The sequence below is a fragment of the Cibotium barometz genome, chromosome 39 (assembly GCF_041138505.1).
Source record: "Cibotium barometz isolate CiBa-2024 chromosome 39, ASM4113850v1, whole genome shotgun sequence".
NCBI classification, from domain to species: Eukaryota; Viridiplantae; Streptophyta; class Polypodiopsida; order Cyatheales; family Cibotiaceae; genus Cibotium; species Cibotium barometz.
In genome coordinates this window covers 1261800-1278853 of record NC_141084.1, presented here as the reverse complement: position 1 = coordinate 1278853, position 17054 = coordinate 1261800, and positions in this window count along the sequence as shown.

The following is a 17054-nucleotide window of genomic DNA, read 5'->3' as shown; positions in this document are numbered from 1 at the left end:
CCTTGCTCATTCATTTGTTGTCAAGGGAATATGGTATAAACAAGCGAAAGGAAATCCCTATGAGTATAAGCTATTACGATGCAAGCCTGAAGCTATTTTGCCATCCCACCTTGTAAGATCCATCAAGTTCCCAATGGAAAAGGTTCAAGGACGTGGGATGAGATTTTTGATTTCCCCAGAAGCATATGAGGCTATTTACAATACCACTCCCTTTGATGTATAGCTTGCTGAAAATAATTCAAGCTATTTCTTTTGGACATACTTGTTTTTTTTTGGATCCTCGTCTACTCATGCTGATCTCTTGCAAGCAAGGGTCACCAAGAGCCACACCAGGCTTGTGGGTGTCTGTGAATGATAATTAAACTTGCCTGATCTTTCTTAGGGATGCTCAAATTGTGGTACATGGTAAATCTTACTAGGCACATTCCATACATAACAAGGTATTCTTTTACACTATGGGTCTTATGATGTGGCATGACCATATTGCTCAAGATGCACAATTAATGAGCTTCTAAAGTATACCACTATACCAGTACCTAGCAGAAGGACCTTGGTAGCACTTGGTAGTAGGCTACAAGCACCTAGGTAGCACCAAGATAGCAGAAGATAGTGATATGGTATCAAGCAGGTAGTAGTATGGTAGCACCTGCATACTAGCCTGGCAGCACCTGGGAATAAACCAAGCATCTGCATACTAACCTAGCAGCATCTGGAAATAAATCTATCACCCACCAGTATACCAGTACCTAACAGCAGGAACTTGGTAGCACTTGGTAGTAGCCTGCAAGCACCTAGGTAGCACCAAGGTAGCAGTCTACAGATTATACTAGTGTTTCAAATTTAGTAGTGCAAAAACATTATAGCAGAAATTGAAAAACTTTACATTATACCAGTGTTTCAAATTTAGACTAAATGATACCTGTAATCAAGACAATAACTTATGTATCCACTCTACAGCTTTGCAAGAGTGCAAAAACGGCCATTGCATTATGTCAATTAGAACACTTCTACAACATATACAAGGTTCCAAAGTGGACTCCATAATAAAAATTACATTTAGTTTGTTGGGAACATAATGGGCTGATCACAAGTCTTGCTATACTACAGTTCGTTCATATGTTTGTACATCCACATCCTTCGCACAGCTATGCTGTCATCATCTTTCATGATTGGTAGCGACGTATCTATAGTATAGGTGACGCGATCCTTGACACCAAGCCATGTATCAAGCCAGCCTCTGAGGACTGTCATAAGATAAGCCTGCATTTCCCCAGGGTCTTGATCTTCCATTTTCTTTACTATACATGCGGTTCCTTGAGGATTCCATAAAGTTTTGTACTTGCTATCATCCACCATGATAGTGTTTGTTGGTGAATACTGAGGATAAGCCTCCCAAAACACGATCAACTTCTTATAAAACACTGGTTTCTTGGTAATTCTCTGGAACTTAGTCTCCTTTGTGTAGAACTCTTGCGTAAGCACACCTTTGAACCAGTGGATGTGAAAAGGCATAAAGCACCTCAAAATTTTGTTTGCATTGACCAAAATTAAAGCTGGCCGTAATGGAAATGAAGGGCTGGTTGGATCCTCCCAGGCACGATACATCTTTGCATTAGGATGTCTCACACTACCGCCTGCATTAGGATGTCTCACACTACCACCTGAATCGATTCCATATCATCTCTCAGTTCAGTTCTGTGATTACTCTCATGCTTTTCAAACAACTCTGATGCTTTCTGATCAACAGTAATATGGGCACTTACATCACCCTCCACTAAAGCTGTGTCTTGTGCCTCATAATGCTCCTTGAACACATAGTTCTTTGTTGGTTCATTTTCTGAGCTCTGAGAGCTGTCCTTTCCAGTCCCACATTCACCTTTTACCTCACTTTCTCCCTGAAATGCATCATAAAAACTAACAGCCTCCTGTGCTTTAATCTATCTTAGCATGTCAGCAGCATTGTTTACAGGAACACCACAATCCTGTGTTTTCCTTGCATTCTGTACTATGGCTGCAAGGCATGATGTCTGGACAAAACACCAAAAACCTACCTTTTCCCAGACATCATTATCCTCCTCTGTGTCTTTATTACCATCCTGCACTGTATCAACATCTTGCACTTTTTCACCATCTTGCACTTTATCACCACCATCCTGCACTTTTTCACCATCATCCTGCACTTTATCACCACCATCCCATTTTTATCACCATCCTGCACTTTATCACCACCATCCTGCACTTTTTCACCATCATCCTACACTTTATCACCACCATCCTGCTTTTTATCACCATCTTGAACTTTATTTACACCATCATGCACTTTATCACTATCTAACAGTGTATCACCATTCTGGCTTGTGAGGACATTGCCAGATATTTCAGTTAGTCCATCCACACTAACAGTGTCTGCAATGATAAATTTCATACTTTGGAAAAGAAATGAATGAAATACATAACAATGAGAGATATATAAGAAACAAAATAGTTGGACTCTTTTCATTCATTAAATAGAAAACACATAACAATGAGAGATATGTAAGAAACAAAATAGTCGGACTCTTTTCATTCATTAAATAGAAAATGTCAACAATTTGGTTACAAAGCCAAAATGGCTATTGATGGGACAAAACCAAAAAAGGGGATAGACATGCATTCATGGGGAGAACTAGCAGAATTTAGGGTTGCAATATTTTTCTGACTTTGGCAGTAGCACCTTTTTGTCTCGATCCTTCAGAGATATTGGTAGGTTCCTCCTTGTCCTGTTGATCATCTACTATATTGGAAGCTTTATCTAGGTCCTTATTGCTTGAAGTTGGAGACCGCTGGCTAGAAGATCCTCCTGCATGGAAAACAATCATTAGCAAGTGAAAACATATTAGTCTACATTCAATTATAAAAGTGAACACAACCTTTCGTTTTCCTCTTTCTTCCCCTTTTCAACATTTTAAAGGCTTGTAGCAGTGAAGGACTCTCTTCTTGACGATTCTCCTTGTCCATGTCACTATCTACAGGACTTTCTACACCCAAGTCCACAAGTTCTCTCTCCTTGATAATGTCATCCTTTGGATCAGGTTCCTCGTTTTTTCCAAGGAAATCTGCCACAGTCTTAAGTTTCGTGTCCAACTGTAAATTTTCTACATTACAACCTGGTGTTGAAAAAACTTCATCCATCGGCTGAATGTTTTTGGCATCCTCATTATCTGCAATAAATTCAATCATTAGAAAATATTTCCCACCTTAGTAGACAGTAAACCATACCAAATTGAAAGTAAACCCTCACAACTTAACACAAGCTCTACCGATTCCAGCTACAAAAGTTACATACTAGAAGCTATCATACTTACCTTCAAACCTCCTAGCTTGCCTTGTGGAGGCCTTGGTAGCTTTCAGCATGCCTTAACATCTTGGTATCCCTTGGTAGCTTTTAGCATGGAAGACTCAAGCATATCTTGGTAGCTTTCAGCATGCCTTAACATCTTGGTATCCCTTGGTAGCTTTTAGCATGGAAGACTCAAGCATATCTTGGTAGCTTTTAGGCATCCCTTGGTAGCTACCAAGCTTCCAAGGGTAGCTGTTAGGCTTCCAAAGGTAGCTACCAGGCTTCAAAGGGTAGCTATCAGGCTTTTAAGGATAGTTGAGAGGCTTCAAGGATAGTTACCAGGTACCTACCAGGCTTCCATGGGGAAGCTCTCAGGCTTTTAAGGGTAGCTGAAAAGCTGGGTATACTAGGTAACTACCACGATTCCAAATGTAACTTTTAGGATATTAAGGGTAGCTGACAGGCTTTGAAGGTAGCTACCAAGCTTTCAAGGGTTAACACCAGTCTTCAAAGAGTAGCTATCAGGCTTTCAAGGGTTAACACCTATCTTCAAAGAGTAGCTATCAGGCTTTGAAGGTAGCTACCAAGCTTTCAAGGGTTAACACAGTCTTCAAAGAGTAGTTATCAAGCTTCAAAGGGTAGCTATCAGGCTTTTAAGGGTAGCTGACAACCTTTCCAGGTAGCTACCAGGAATCTAAGTAGCTCCCAAGCAGCATAAGATAGCTACCTTGCTACCAGAATCAACTGCTGCCATGCTACAGATGACAACTCTAGGTGGTACCATTTATCCACATGCATCTTACCCTCACCCACCTTACAAAAAGGTACACAAAAAAAATCAATAATGAAGACAAGGGTTAGAGAGCATAACGGTATGGTACATACCGTGGGAAAAGCACGATTTGGCAGCAGTGTTTGGAAGCATGGAGGGTACTGTGCTTCGTGACTCCCTTGCATAACCGGGGGCATCAATGTGGCCAAGCATCACCAAAGACCTTGTAGCAGGCGAGATCATTCGCGTGCATCCCATAGCCATGCAAATCTCTTTGCTTGTAACAAGGTGAGCAAAACAATAAATATGATAAGCATGACCACAAGGAAGTATAAACATGCAAAGACCATCTGCATCATACATGACCAATCCACAAGCATAACAAATATTGTGCGCATCTGATAAGCCCAGATCTGCATGTGGTAATTTAGGTGTTGGCAAGGATAGGAACACTTTGTTCCTTCTTGCCTGCATGTCTTTCACAAAATCCACCTGAGCACGCACATGCATCTCTATTTGTTTTGCATTTTCTAGAAACTCTTGACTTTCATAGCCCGCACTAGTAGGAACAGTACCCATAACAACTCCATCCATAGTTTGGATGGTCAGCGACAATCTATCCACTTTCATCCTCAGCTCCTGTAACTTCCCAGCATCTGCTAGGTCTGACGCATTTTCAACCTTTTTCAAATCAGATTGTGCATCTTCCAACTGTCTTTTCAAACTACTATAACCAGGAGCTATGCCCCTTCATCTCGATGCACATCCGCTTTGTACTTGTTAACTTTTCTCGTAGCTTTGTTGAGCTCTGACAAGGCATGAGCATATTTCCTTTCAAGCACCTCAATTATTCCATCCAACACAACAATTGCCTCAGTCCACATGCATATTTTGTACTGTCTCCGATTGCTCAAGAGGCTTCACCTGTTCAAACTTGGAGGTATGCGGTGCAGAGGAAGCATGGAAAATAGACCATCGATGCTTCTTTGCTTGTAGCTTCTTTGCATCCATAGCCGCTATCATGCTCTCAGAAAATAAAGCCCAATTGACTGGCTCTTTTGTACACTCATGCAAAAAACCTCTTGCAAATGCCTTGGTCACCTCCATCCCATAGTTGCTGGGAGGTTCCTGATATACCAAAGTAAAAAGGGTGTAGAACTTGGGCCACAACTCTAGCTTCAAAGTCCTGCATTTTACTTTACTGCCCCTTCTTGGCACCTCATCAAAACATGATAGCCAATCTGCATTTGTAAAATTAGCCTCACCCAATGTTCACGCATCCACTCCAAAATTTGAAAGACCGTAGACTTCATGTGCTTGGGCTTTGGTCATACAGAAAACTGACTTTCTTTCAAACTGGACATATGGAGGGTACCAACGCGATTTGCCCTGCAACATTCCATAGCACAACTAGAATCAGTCCAACACATTTATACTAACATATTTTCATGTATGACCTGCTTGCTTTTGGACATGCACCTTCCATATATATGCATGAGGCTACAAGTATGCTTATGTTGACAATGCTTGTGCACATGTATAGAAAGTGTGGGAATATCAAAGGTGTAGAAAATGTGTTCTCCAGTGTGTCGTCGCATGCAATATGCAATGTAGTGTCACTAAAACTAAATAAAGCACTATTGCCCACAACTTGAATTTTTCTAGGGATGTTTTGGTATGCAACACACTTATTACAATACACGACAAGTGAGGAGTCATCATTGAAGCAAAAAATTTGTTTTGTAAGGTATTCAATAGGGACATTGTTTCATGGATGACATTGTGAGCACACTCACTCCATTACCCCCTGGAACAGCATGGTAATACCCTAGCATGCATGTGCAACACACCTCTAGAAAAATTCACACAAGCCAGGCACCTGAACAAAAATTGGCTGCACAACAACATGTGTAAAGATGCTCACCTCTGTGCTGCTTGGAGTGGCATCTGAGCCTAGCTGCATGTTGAACTTCTTGCTTGGTGTAGTAGGTGATTTGGGTGAAAGAGGATAATGCCCCTTTCTTATAGCTCCTTTGGCCTTTGCTGCAGGTGAGGAAGGAGAGGAGGAAGCTAGCACCCTGCAAGATTTCCTGGCTGGGGATGACTCTGGAGAAGATTCAAAGCCTGAGGGAGTAGGAGAAGAAGTCGGAGAGGAAGTTCTGCCTGCAGCATTTCCCCTGTGTGTCCTGGTGTCTGACCTCCCTCTCGGCTGCTTTCTTGTTGCTCTCAAGCTTCTAGCATTTCCACGCTGGCAAGCTTCCCCCCCCAGATGAGGGCCCCTACTGCTGCAACCGACAAGCACTCCTCAAATTTCCACGCTAGCAGGCTTCCCCCCAGACGAGGGCCCCTACTGTGCTGCAACCAAGACGAGCACTCCTCATGATGGTTGCGAGACATGCAAAGGTAGTGCCCCCACTCCTTTGCACCCTAAATTGAATAAATTAAAAAACTTATTGAAGTCTTTTAAAATTCCCAACATTCCTATGGCTACCAACAACTGAGCTACCTCCCAGCTCCCAACCCTAAAATCTGGTAGCTAGTGTACCACCTATTCATGCATATACCCAAACAGTAATCCTCTTTGCACGTGTTGCAAGGAGGTTGGTGTCTTCACCAAGGTAAGCTTTATAGGTAAGCCTTGGCAGCTTCTTGCAATGCTTCAAGTGCAATCCCCTACACACAGAACTCTATTCTTTATTGCTGGAGAATCTTCTTGACTGTGCAAGCAAAAGGGGCTCTTCTTATCAGCAACTCAGTGTTCCTCTGATAAAACTTGATTCCTTGTAGAGCCTTATGCCCTTGGCGTATCCTTCTCCTTGGAGCTCTTTGTGTTGTGTTGGTGCGTTGGCAAGGTTGGGACTTCCTTGGCTTGAAGTGCTTGACCTTTCTACGCTTGCGTGCACTTGCAGTAACCTCCCCTTGATCTCTCTGATAGTCTAAATCCTCCTCCTCCTATTGATATGGGACCCTGTCCTGGTAGTAGGGTCTTGCCACCTGTGGTGCTGTGCAATGTAGGAATGTTTTCACCAACCCAGTCGAACTACTCATCATCGGACTCTCTATCTTGATCTCTAGGGTCTTCTTCATGTGCTTGCTCCCACTTGAAGGGCCTGCATGTGTGTGCATTGGTGTTGCTGTGGGAGGAGGGATAGACTTTGGTGATCCCGTTGGGCATGTCCTAGAATCCCAGGGGTCACTCTCTTCTATGGTGTCGCACAGGTATGTGGTCGTTGGGTGCCTTGCACTGTGTTTTTGTGAAGGCATGGTAACATGCGCGGTGTTCTTGGTGCATGTCATATCCATGTATGACTATGCCTATTGTGCTAACGTGGTGATGTGCTGGTGTCCTTACGTGGGTGCCTACGTAGATGTTGAGCTCAAGCTCTCTAAAAAAGTAAAATGAAAATGAAGTGATTGAAGGAACTATTAATAGTTTTTTTTAAGGGCAAAAAAAACCTAACTAAACTTATTTTCTTAGCCTTATTACATCTAGATTTGTGCTGGTGCATGCACAACCCAACGCCTCCCTTTGTCTCCTCATTCGTGCATGCCAAGCACCACATGGGCCTATTGGGAGCATTGGTCTGCAACCATTCAAGCTGAGCATGACTTTTTGCAGCCTGGCATGCCTCTTGCGCAAGCTTTGATTGTTGGCCCGTTGACTATCTTATGGAATGAGGTCATGGACCTAAGTGGAAAAGGTTGCAACAGCTAGACAAAGAGTCAAAGAAGGGCGTCTCGCATGGCAAGGTCGGCCAAGGTCTTGACCAGCCTCGGTTTAGTTAAAATGGTGAGCTTCCGGTAAGGTGGATGAGGGGCCAAGGAAGCGGCCTATGAGTGAGGCGGCGCTAGGTCACCTGTGAAGGAGCCTAGAGGGTGCTGACCATACGGTGCTCGGCCTTTGGGTCACCTAGGATACCCATGCGTGCGTTGAGGAAGAAATGGAATATTGAGTTGGAGTTGTTTTTTGAACACGTGCATGGATCTAGTTGGTTGGCCTTGATGGTCCTTCAACGGGTGAGTCCATGGCTCTTTTTGGTAAATGGATCTTGTTGGGTGATCTAGCTGATCTTCAACGGAGAGTCCATATGGATTTTATGGAAAAAAAGAGATTATACTCTTGGGTACTATGAGTTAGGAACTATGAAAAGGCCCCTGAGTGAAGTACTAGGTGAGCCTAGAGGGACTGACCAGGTGGTGAGTGTTCTGGTTGCAGCAATGATGCCATAGGTATGCTGAGGAAGGTATGAATGGAATTGGATTTCATGGTTGGAAATTAGAAAAGTTGGAACTTGGATCCTGGAAGTGGAATACTGAGGATTATGATGGAAACACTATGGTTTTATTACAATTCTGTTTTGGAAATAGTTGAATAAACATCATATTAGATAATTTGGGAAAAATCCCATTCCCATTTGAAAAATGGGAGCATGGTGAACTTGTCCAAAAGTTTGTCAAAACCCCCTCATGTGACATATCATCGGAAAGATCTTGAAGAGTAGAATCTAAATCTATGATCTCCGACAAATTTGGAGTTAGTATGTTTAAGATATGTCCAGAACTATATAGAGTAATTGATTCCCAAAATGTGAGATTTTTCCCAAATTACCTAATATTGACTTAATATGAGAAAAAGGCAATTTCATATTGGGTGCGTGAGTGGCATGTCTATTTGATTTTTGCATGAGTGCCGGCTAGGGGGCCTGGGAACTGTTTTCCCTAGTACCCAGGACAAAACATAACCAAATTTTTATAAGGATGGATCCCATCAACACAGTGGTTGGGCGGTTGGCTAACCCATGGGATTGGATGGGGTTAGGCTGGATTGATGGATTCCTATAATAAAATTCAATTCTGTTCAAGTTACGATAGTTGAAGTAAGTTGTAAGATCCCTGACCCCAGTGTGCAACGAATTCAGGGGTGCTATAGCGAAAGTAGCACTTCTTGCGCGGGGTAGGGTCCTACACTTGGGGCCTCACCCAACGGATATCTAGACAAGAGACTAAACCATCGGTTCTTCCAAAACCGAACTCGAAAAAACTTCCCTTGCCCTGAAAGCACGGGCGATTCCACCAGGATAACTTTTCTCTAATGCAGTCAAAAGCCTTAATTAACTGAACTGATCTGACCGAACTCGTAAGTCCCATAGTCAGATCAAGGGAATGATTTTATGCATAAATAGATGCATAAAGGATTTTTTTTAAGTGTTATTCCCATTGAAGTTGATTTTTATGCATAAATAGATGCATAAAGAATTTTTATATCAAAAGTATAATTCTCTTAAATTCTATGTTCAAATTCTATGAGTATTTGATAAATGAATAATTAAATACTCTAAGAGAGAGAAATTTCTATCGTTTTATACTCCCACGGATTGTAAAAAGAAAATTCAGGAAATCTATCGAGATCAAAATATTTAGATAAATGATTAATTTATTCCTCATTGGAATTCGTTAACTAATTTAGAAATCAATTAAGTGAATATTCAAAGAAAGAAATTCAGTAAAATAGTAACCGAATTATCAAACCTTTTTGAGAAAGATAGTTTAGGAAAAATCTTATCTGACTCGAACCTTGAATCAAACTATGACCAAGACCAAACTCTTTCGTCAGTTTCGAGGAAAGAAGGTGTGACGAGTTTAGAAAAATACACTCAAAACTCCTGCCAAATATGAAACTAAGTTTGAGACCCTTTGAATTGATCTGTGGATCAAGGTTATAGAATTCGAGGAATTTTGCTATGAAATTCAGAATTCCGATCAAGAAGTTTTGGGGATACTGATTCAAGAAATACTCCTTATATTCAAAAGAAAATCAAACTAAAAACTTGCAGAATGCTGGAGGGAGCATTTGGTATATGTTTTTCTAAGGGAAGTTTGGTTGCAACTATCTTATGCCAGAATGCTGGAGGGAGCATTTGGTATATGTTTTTCTAAGGGAAGTTTGGTTGCAACAGCTCGCGGGGAGTGTTCAAAGGACGGCTCATGTGGCAAAGCCTTTGACCAACTCGGTATGGTTGAAATATGGTGCACTTCTGGTAGGATGGGTGAGGGCCGACAAATCGGTCCCTGAGTGAAGTGCCAGGAGACTTAAGGAGGATCTTGGAGGGTTTTGACTAGGAGATGCACGGGCTCGCGATGCCTATGAAACCCATGCATATATCATGGAAGATATGTATGATGGACGAAATGATTATTGTAATCTATTACTAGATCTTGTTGCTGACTAGTTGGTTTCATCGGAGAGTCCAGAGTGATACTATTTTTTGAGAAACAAGGGACTGGATGGAATTTTTGAGTTATGACATCTGTAACCAATAACTGTTTGTCAATGGATTATTTTATATATTAAAGTTTTAAAGAGGAGTGTGTGTGTATCTATATTTGAAAAGCAAAAGTTAATAAAGGCATTCAATTATGGGTGGGTGAGTAATTGTTTGGTTCTACCGATTCCAGTGGTTGGGTGGTGGCTAAACCCATGGACTGGATGGGGTGGTTGGAATCAATGGAGTTTTAATAATTAAATTGAAATAATAGGAATACGCTTAGAATTCGAGTAGTTAAATAAAAACCTGAAGAATTTCTCAAATGAGTAGATCAATGGTTGTGCCTGACTTCAGTTAGGAAAAAAGCATTGATTTTCTCAAATGATTAGATCAACGGCTATGCCTGATTTCGATTTTAGAAAAAAAGCATTGATTTCTTCAAACTAAGTTAGTGATAGTTTTCTTTCTATCTGGTTTAATCAGGTAAAGGATAGTTTAGTCTCTTGACCCCGTTAGAAAATTTGTTAAGAAAATAAAAAAGGTGGAATCGTCCCCGTTTTTCGAGCAAGGAAAATTTTCTCGGTTTTGGTTTCGGAATGACCACCAAATTAGTCTTGTGTCCGGACATTCAAGGGCAAGGCCTCGAGTGGGAAACCCTACCCCGCACAAGAGGAAGCTACTTTTACTATGCTAGCAACCAAGAATCCGATGCATGGAGGGGACAGAGGGGTCTCACAGCTCGTATCAGAGCGCTATTGTAAACTTACGAAACAGCAGCAGAAAATCGCCTAAATTTTTGAAGTAAATCTGGGAAATAATGTTTTCGCTTGTTAAGACTGTTTGAAATGAACTTCGTAAATTGAAAACTCAAATTGAACTGGATTTTTAGATGGATTTCCCAAATCTGTCTAGCATTCTTGGACCCCAGAGTCAGGATATGATCGCCTTTGCCTTTGAAAATCTCATCAACTCCGCTAGGATCTATACTTTCCTGATCCAATATAGCGTCGTCAGCTTATGTGGTTCTTTGGAGGGTAAAGTATTCACGTCAATACCAATCAATGACAGAGCCTCAAGCAGAATATCTTACTAGCCATGATCTTGATAAGGCTAGGAGTTGTTCATTATGTACAACTCTATAATCACTCACCCCGGAATTTTAGAATTTCTTGCCGTATTTTTAGACTTCTTAGCTGCTTTATTCTTAGGAGAAGAATTACAACACCATTATTAGTGATGAATCGTGTATATCATAGCATGTCTCCATCGCGCAGTATCGCCTTTTTATGCGTACGCAATTGAGGCGGTGACTTTTGGAGCCGAGACGATCTATGTATATATCAAAAACTTTTGATAATAAAAGATTTTTTGCAAAAGATTCCAAATTGTTTTCATGGTTGTGAATATTGGTTAGTAAAATTATCAAAGTGAATCTTGTTTTCAAGAATTATGATGGAATATTTAATTGTTTAAGAAATAAATTTCAAAAATTAAATAGTTATAAATCTGATATGACAAAGTTAAGTTGACAAAAATATCGTTTTGTGAGAATCATGAGGCACACGGCCCATGGTAGATAGCCGGATCCTCTTACCAATGATGAAGAGTTAGATCCGGACGTTCGTAAAGCCCTACACCGATCCAAACCTAGTCCCTTCAAGGGTGAAGGGGAACAGTTAGGAGAAGTAGTGGAAAAATGGATCGAGGCAATGGAAGAGTATTTTGATGTAACCGGTTATAACGAGAAGAGCAAGATGGCTCTTGCTAGATTGAAAATTGTGGAAACGGCCGGGGTCGCATGGAGGAACCATTGCGAGATAAACCGTCTTGACCGAAATACCAAGACCTGTTAGATCTTAAAGCTTACCTCTCAGGAAGAGGTTCTATCCCCCTCCGGGTTTCCTGGAAACCATTGCGAGACAAACCGTCTTGACCGAAATACCCAGACCTGGTCAAATCTTAAAGCTTACCTCTCAGGAAGAGGTTCTGTCCTCCGAGCTTCTTGGAAACCAAAATGAATGAGTTCTTGGAACTGAAGTAGGATAGCCGGACAAGTCAAGAATACCATCAGGCATTTGCCCTTCTCCCCAAATATACTCCACTTTTGGATGAAGAGCAGCTCTGATGGCCAGATTCATTCCAGGGATGAATGAGCCATTGGACACTTTAGTGAAAAATGCCAAATCAATCTCAATGGTAGAAGCTGTCAGAATGGCAAAGGACTTTGCCAAAGCATTTGTTGTTAAGGTCCCGTCGTCGAAGCTTGCACCCTCAAACTTTAAAAGGTTCCAAACCCCGGGAAGTGCTTCAAACTTTCCACCCCCAAAGAGGCAGCAAGGCCCTAATCAGAATCAAGATGTTGGGAAATTCAGAAGTGAAGGAAGACCCTTCCCTCAGAACACTTTCTCAAGAGCCCCACCTCTTTCAAGGATTCAGAGGGATGAGCTTAGAAGTGAGAACATGTGTTTAGCATTTGGTATATGTTTTTCTAAGGGAAGTTTGATTGCAACAGCTGGCGGGGAGTGTTCAAAGGATGGCTCATGCGGCAAAGCCCGCCCAGGTCTTGACCAGCCGCCTCGGTATGGTTGAAAAATGGTGCGCTTCCCGTACGATGGGCGAGGGCCGATGAAGCGGTCCCTAAGTGAAGTGCCAAGACACCTAAGGAGGATCGTGGAGGGTTCTTACCAGGAGATGCACGGGCTCGCTGTGCTTATGACACCCGTATGTTGTGGAAGATATGTATGAAGGACGAAATGATTATTGTAATCTATTACTGGATCTCATTTGCTGACCAGTTGGTCTCAACGGAGAGTCCATAGTGATACTGTTTTTTGAGAAACAAGGGACTCGATGGAATTTTTGAGTTATGAAATCTGTAACCAATAATTGTTTGTCAATGGATTATTTTATATGTTAAAGTTTTAAAGAGGAGTGTGTGCGTATCTGTGTTCGAAAGCAAAAGTTAAGAAAGGCATTCAATTATGGGTGGGTGAGTAATTGTCTGGTTCTACCGATTCCACTGGTTGGGTGGTGGCTAACCCATGGGCCGGATAGGGTTAGGCTAGAATCATTGGAGTTTTAATAATTAAATTGAAATAATAGGAATACGCTTAGAATTCGATTAGTTAAATAAAAACCTGAAGAATTTCTCAAATGAGTAGATCAATGGCTGTGCCTGACTTCGGTTAGGAAAAAAGCGTTGATTTCCTCAAATGATTAGATCAACGGCTGTGCCTGATTTTGGTTAGGAAAAAAGCATTGATTTCTTCAAACTAAGTCAGGGATAGTTTTCCATCTATCTAGTTTAATGAGGTGAAGATAGTTTAGTCTCTTGACCCCGTTAGAAAATTCGTTAAGAAAATAAAAAAGGTGGAATCGTCCCCGTTTTCTGGGCAAGGAAAATTTTCCCGGTTTTGATTTCGGAATGATCACCAGATTAGTCTCATGTTCGGACATTCAAGGGCGAGGCCCCAAGTGGGAAACCCTGCCCCGCGCAAGAGGAAGCTACTTCCGCTGCTAGCAACCGGGAATCCAGTGCGCGGAGGGGGCAGAGGGGTCTCACAATAAAGCATAACTAGAGGGATCTCAGGATTCCGTACCTGGTTAAAACCCATAGTGAACATTGTGGAAATCTACGCTCTGGATGAGGAAGGAGTACCTCGGAGACCACACAGGCAACCGAATCATCAGCCACCACGGCGGTGACCAGATAGATCTATGCAGCCCAAGGCTCTAGAGGTGGTGCAAGAACCGACCTCAAATAAGAAGGGGAAGCAAAAAGGAGTCACCTAGTAAGAACAACACAAAGTGCGGATAGAAGTATCTGCTTAGGTGGAGGAGTAGCATGCCAAGAGATGCTGCGGACAAGCACCCAGAAAAGCAAATGCCAATCTGTCAGAGTCGAAATCACAACTTAGTTTTCCGAAGATGAGCCTAGAGCTTCACTAGTCAAGATGTAACGAGCAATGAAAGGTGTGGAGACACTAGGGCTAGAAGAATGTGCGGAAGCACAGAAGTGGGTGGATCACCCAAGAAGACTCATAGAAGCAGAACACCAACCATATGATCTATGGGAATGAAGCAACAACCAATACACATTGGTGGAATAGTTTCTCACATTGTTGCCAAGTTTCAGGGAGTAGTTGATTGGTCACTTGAAACCTCAGGGAGAGGAGACACCACCCTTGCAGCCTGCTAGAAGCCCTAAATATTGAAAAAGCAGAAACCCCACCAAGGGAAGCCCCTATTTATGATGAAGCTATCCCAATGATCTAGGTCAAGTTAGCTGGAGTGGAGATAGCAGATGTTCTGTTGGATGCTAGTTTCGGAGTCAATATCCTATTAGAAACATGCAGCATGCTCAAATTGAGAAGATGGGAGCCCACGCCATCCATTATCAAAATGGCATATCAACGAGTGCAACCACTCGGATTAATTTGGGAGCTCACACTGGAGGTATCCGGATACAATTTCCAAATAGCAATTGTGGTGCTCTAGATGGAAGATATCAAAGGTGCTTATCCAATGTTACTCGGCAGACGCTTGCTCCACCAAGCATGGATCAAGAAAGATTGGATGCGTACATGTTTACTATCCGGCATCGAAAGAAGAAATAAAGATCTCTGTTGTTGCCAGCAGGCAAAAGGTGGAGAAACTAGATTGGCCAGAAATAGTCGAAGAATTCAACATGATGGAAGGGCTAGACCTTGATGAGGAGGAGGAGGAGTACCTCCAGCAAAATGCTAATTTGATCTGCCTATTTGAGGTTGATGTAGTCCAGATAATAGACATATATCAACCAAGCAATCTACACAAGGAAAAGGTTCCCAAGGATCAGTCTGCTCCACAGACACAGGAACATAGCTCAAAGAAAGCAGAAGAATTTTATAAGGCTTTGGCTGAGGAAGGCACTACTTCGAGCCTAATATTGACAACTTTACTTGTTTCAAAGATGCATTTTCTTAGACTTACACCGAGATGAAAGGCATTGATCCCAACTTTTACCAACACCGGATCAATTTAAAGGGAAGATGACATCCCTATCCGGCAACAAAGATACCACATGAACCTGAATTATGCCAAAAGGGTGAAGGAAGAAATAGATAAGCTGCTACTACAAGTTGGATTCATATATCTGGTCAATCAAGCAACATGGTTGTCCCCAATTGTAATAGTGTCCAAGAAAAACCAAAAGTTGAGAGTTTGTATAGATTACCGGAAGTTGAATGGAGCAACCATCTTAGATCCTTTTCCCTTGCCATTCACAGATTCCATGCTTGATGTTGTAGCAGGCCATGAAATGTATTCATTCCTAGATGGGTTCACTGGATATAGAAAACATCTTTCATCAAAGACTGGGGAGCTTTTGCAACAACAAGCGTCATGACTTTTGGCCTCAAGAATGCTCCCGCACATTTCAATGCATGGTCCAAGAAATTTTTGATGATTTTTTGACCACATTTATGCGAGTATTCATTAATGACTCTAGTGTTTTTGGCAAAACATCTCAAGATGCACCTATAGCTATGCTTGGCCAAATGCAAACTCTCTAGATTAAGTCTAAATCCAACCAAATGTGCCTTTGTTGTCCAAAGCAGAATGCTACTAGGCCACATCATTTCCAAGGAAGGAATAGAAGTTAACTTGGGACAAGGTTAAGTGATCTAGAAAGCCCCAAATCCAAAACAAATGAGAAAGAGTTGAGAAGATTTTTGGGACAAGTCAAATGGCACATGTGAATGCTTAGATAGCTTGCCCATGTAGAAGCCCCCTTGAATCAAAGGATGGAGCATGATAAAACACCTTTGACCAAGCAGTTAAGGTAGACAAATTTCAATTGGATAGAGGAATGTGACATTGCATTCCGGCATCTCAAGTTCATGCTATCAGAAGCATCGACAGTTGTCTAACCCCCAAACTGGGACCTACCCTTTCATGTCTTTGTGGATGCCTCTAAGTCGCAATTCGCAGTGTGCTGATGCAAGAGGCTGAGAAGAAATGGTTTCGGCCTATCTACTATGCAATTCAAAGGCTCTCTAATGCTGAGAAAAACTACTCAACCACACACAAAGAAGCCCTTGGCATGATCTATTCAATAACCAAGTTTCAGCACTAGTGGGTAATAAATTTACCTTTCATGTGGATCATTGCGCCTTGTTGTATTTGGTAGATAAGCAGAGTCTAGTAGGAAAGCTAGCTAGATGGATACTAATACTTCAAGACTTTGAGTTTGCAATAGTGCACACCCTAGGTGCCAATCATACAGTGGCAGATTATTTATCCTAGTTTGAGTTTGGAGAATCCCCAATCGGAGTAGCAGATGACCTACTGGATGCTGAGCTATTCACAACTGACATAGTCATCCCCATTCCCTAGACATGATATGATGAAATGCTAACATTGGTTGTCATAGGTCTGATGGAGGATAATCTTTCCAGAGATTAACAAAAGCGGATTGCAATCTATAGCCGGCACTTCCAAGTCATAGCCGGCCTGCTATATACAAGAAAGGATCGACCAAATCCTCCGGAGGTGTATCCCACCACATGAGCAGGAAGTTGTCCTCAGAGAAGCTCACCAAGGAATCAATGGAGGACACTTCACCGCCGGAGAAATCACCGGGAGAAAAATCCTCCAAGCAAGTCTTTGGTGGCCAATAGTACTTGGTGATGCATATAGATGGGCAAAATAGTGTGAC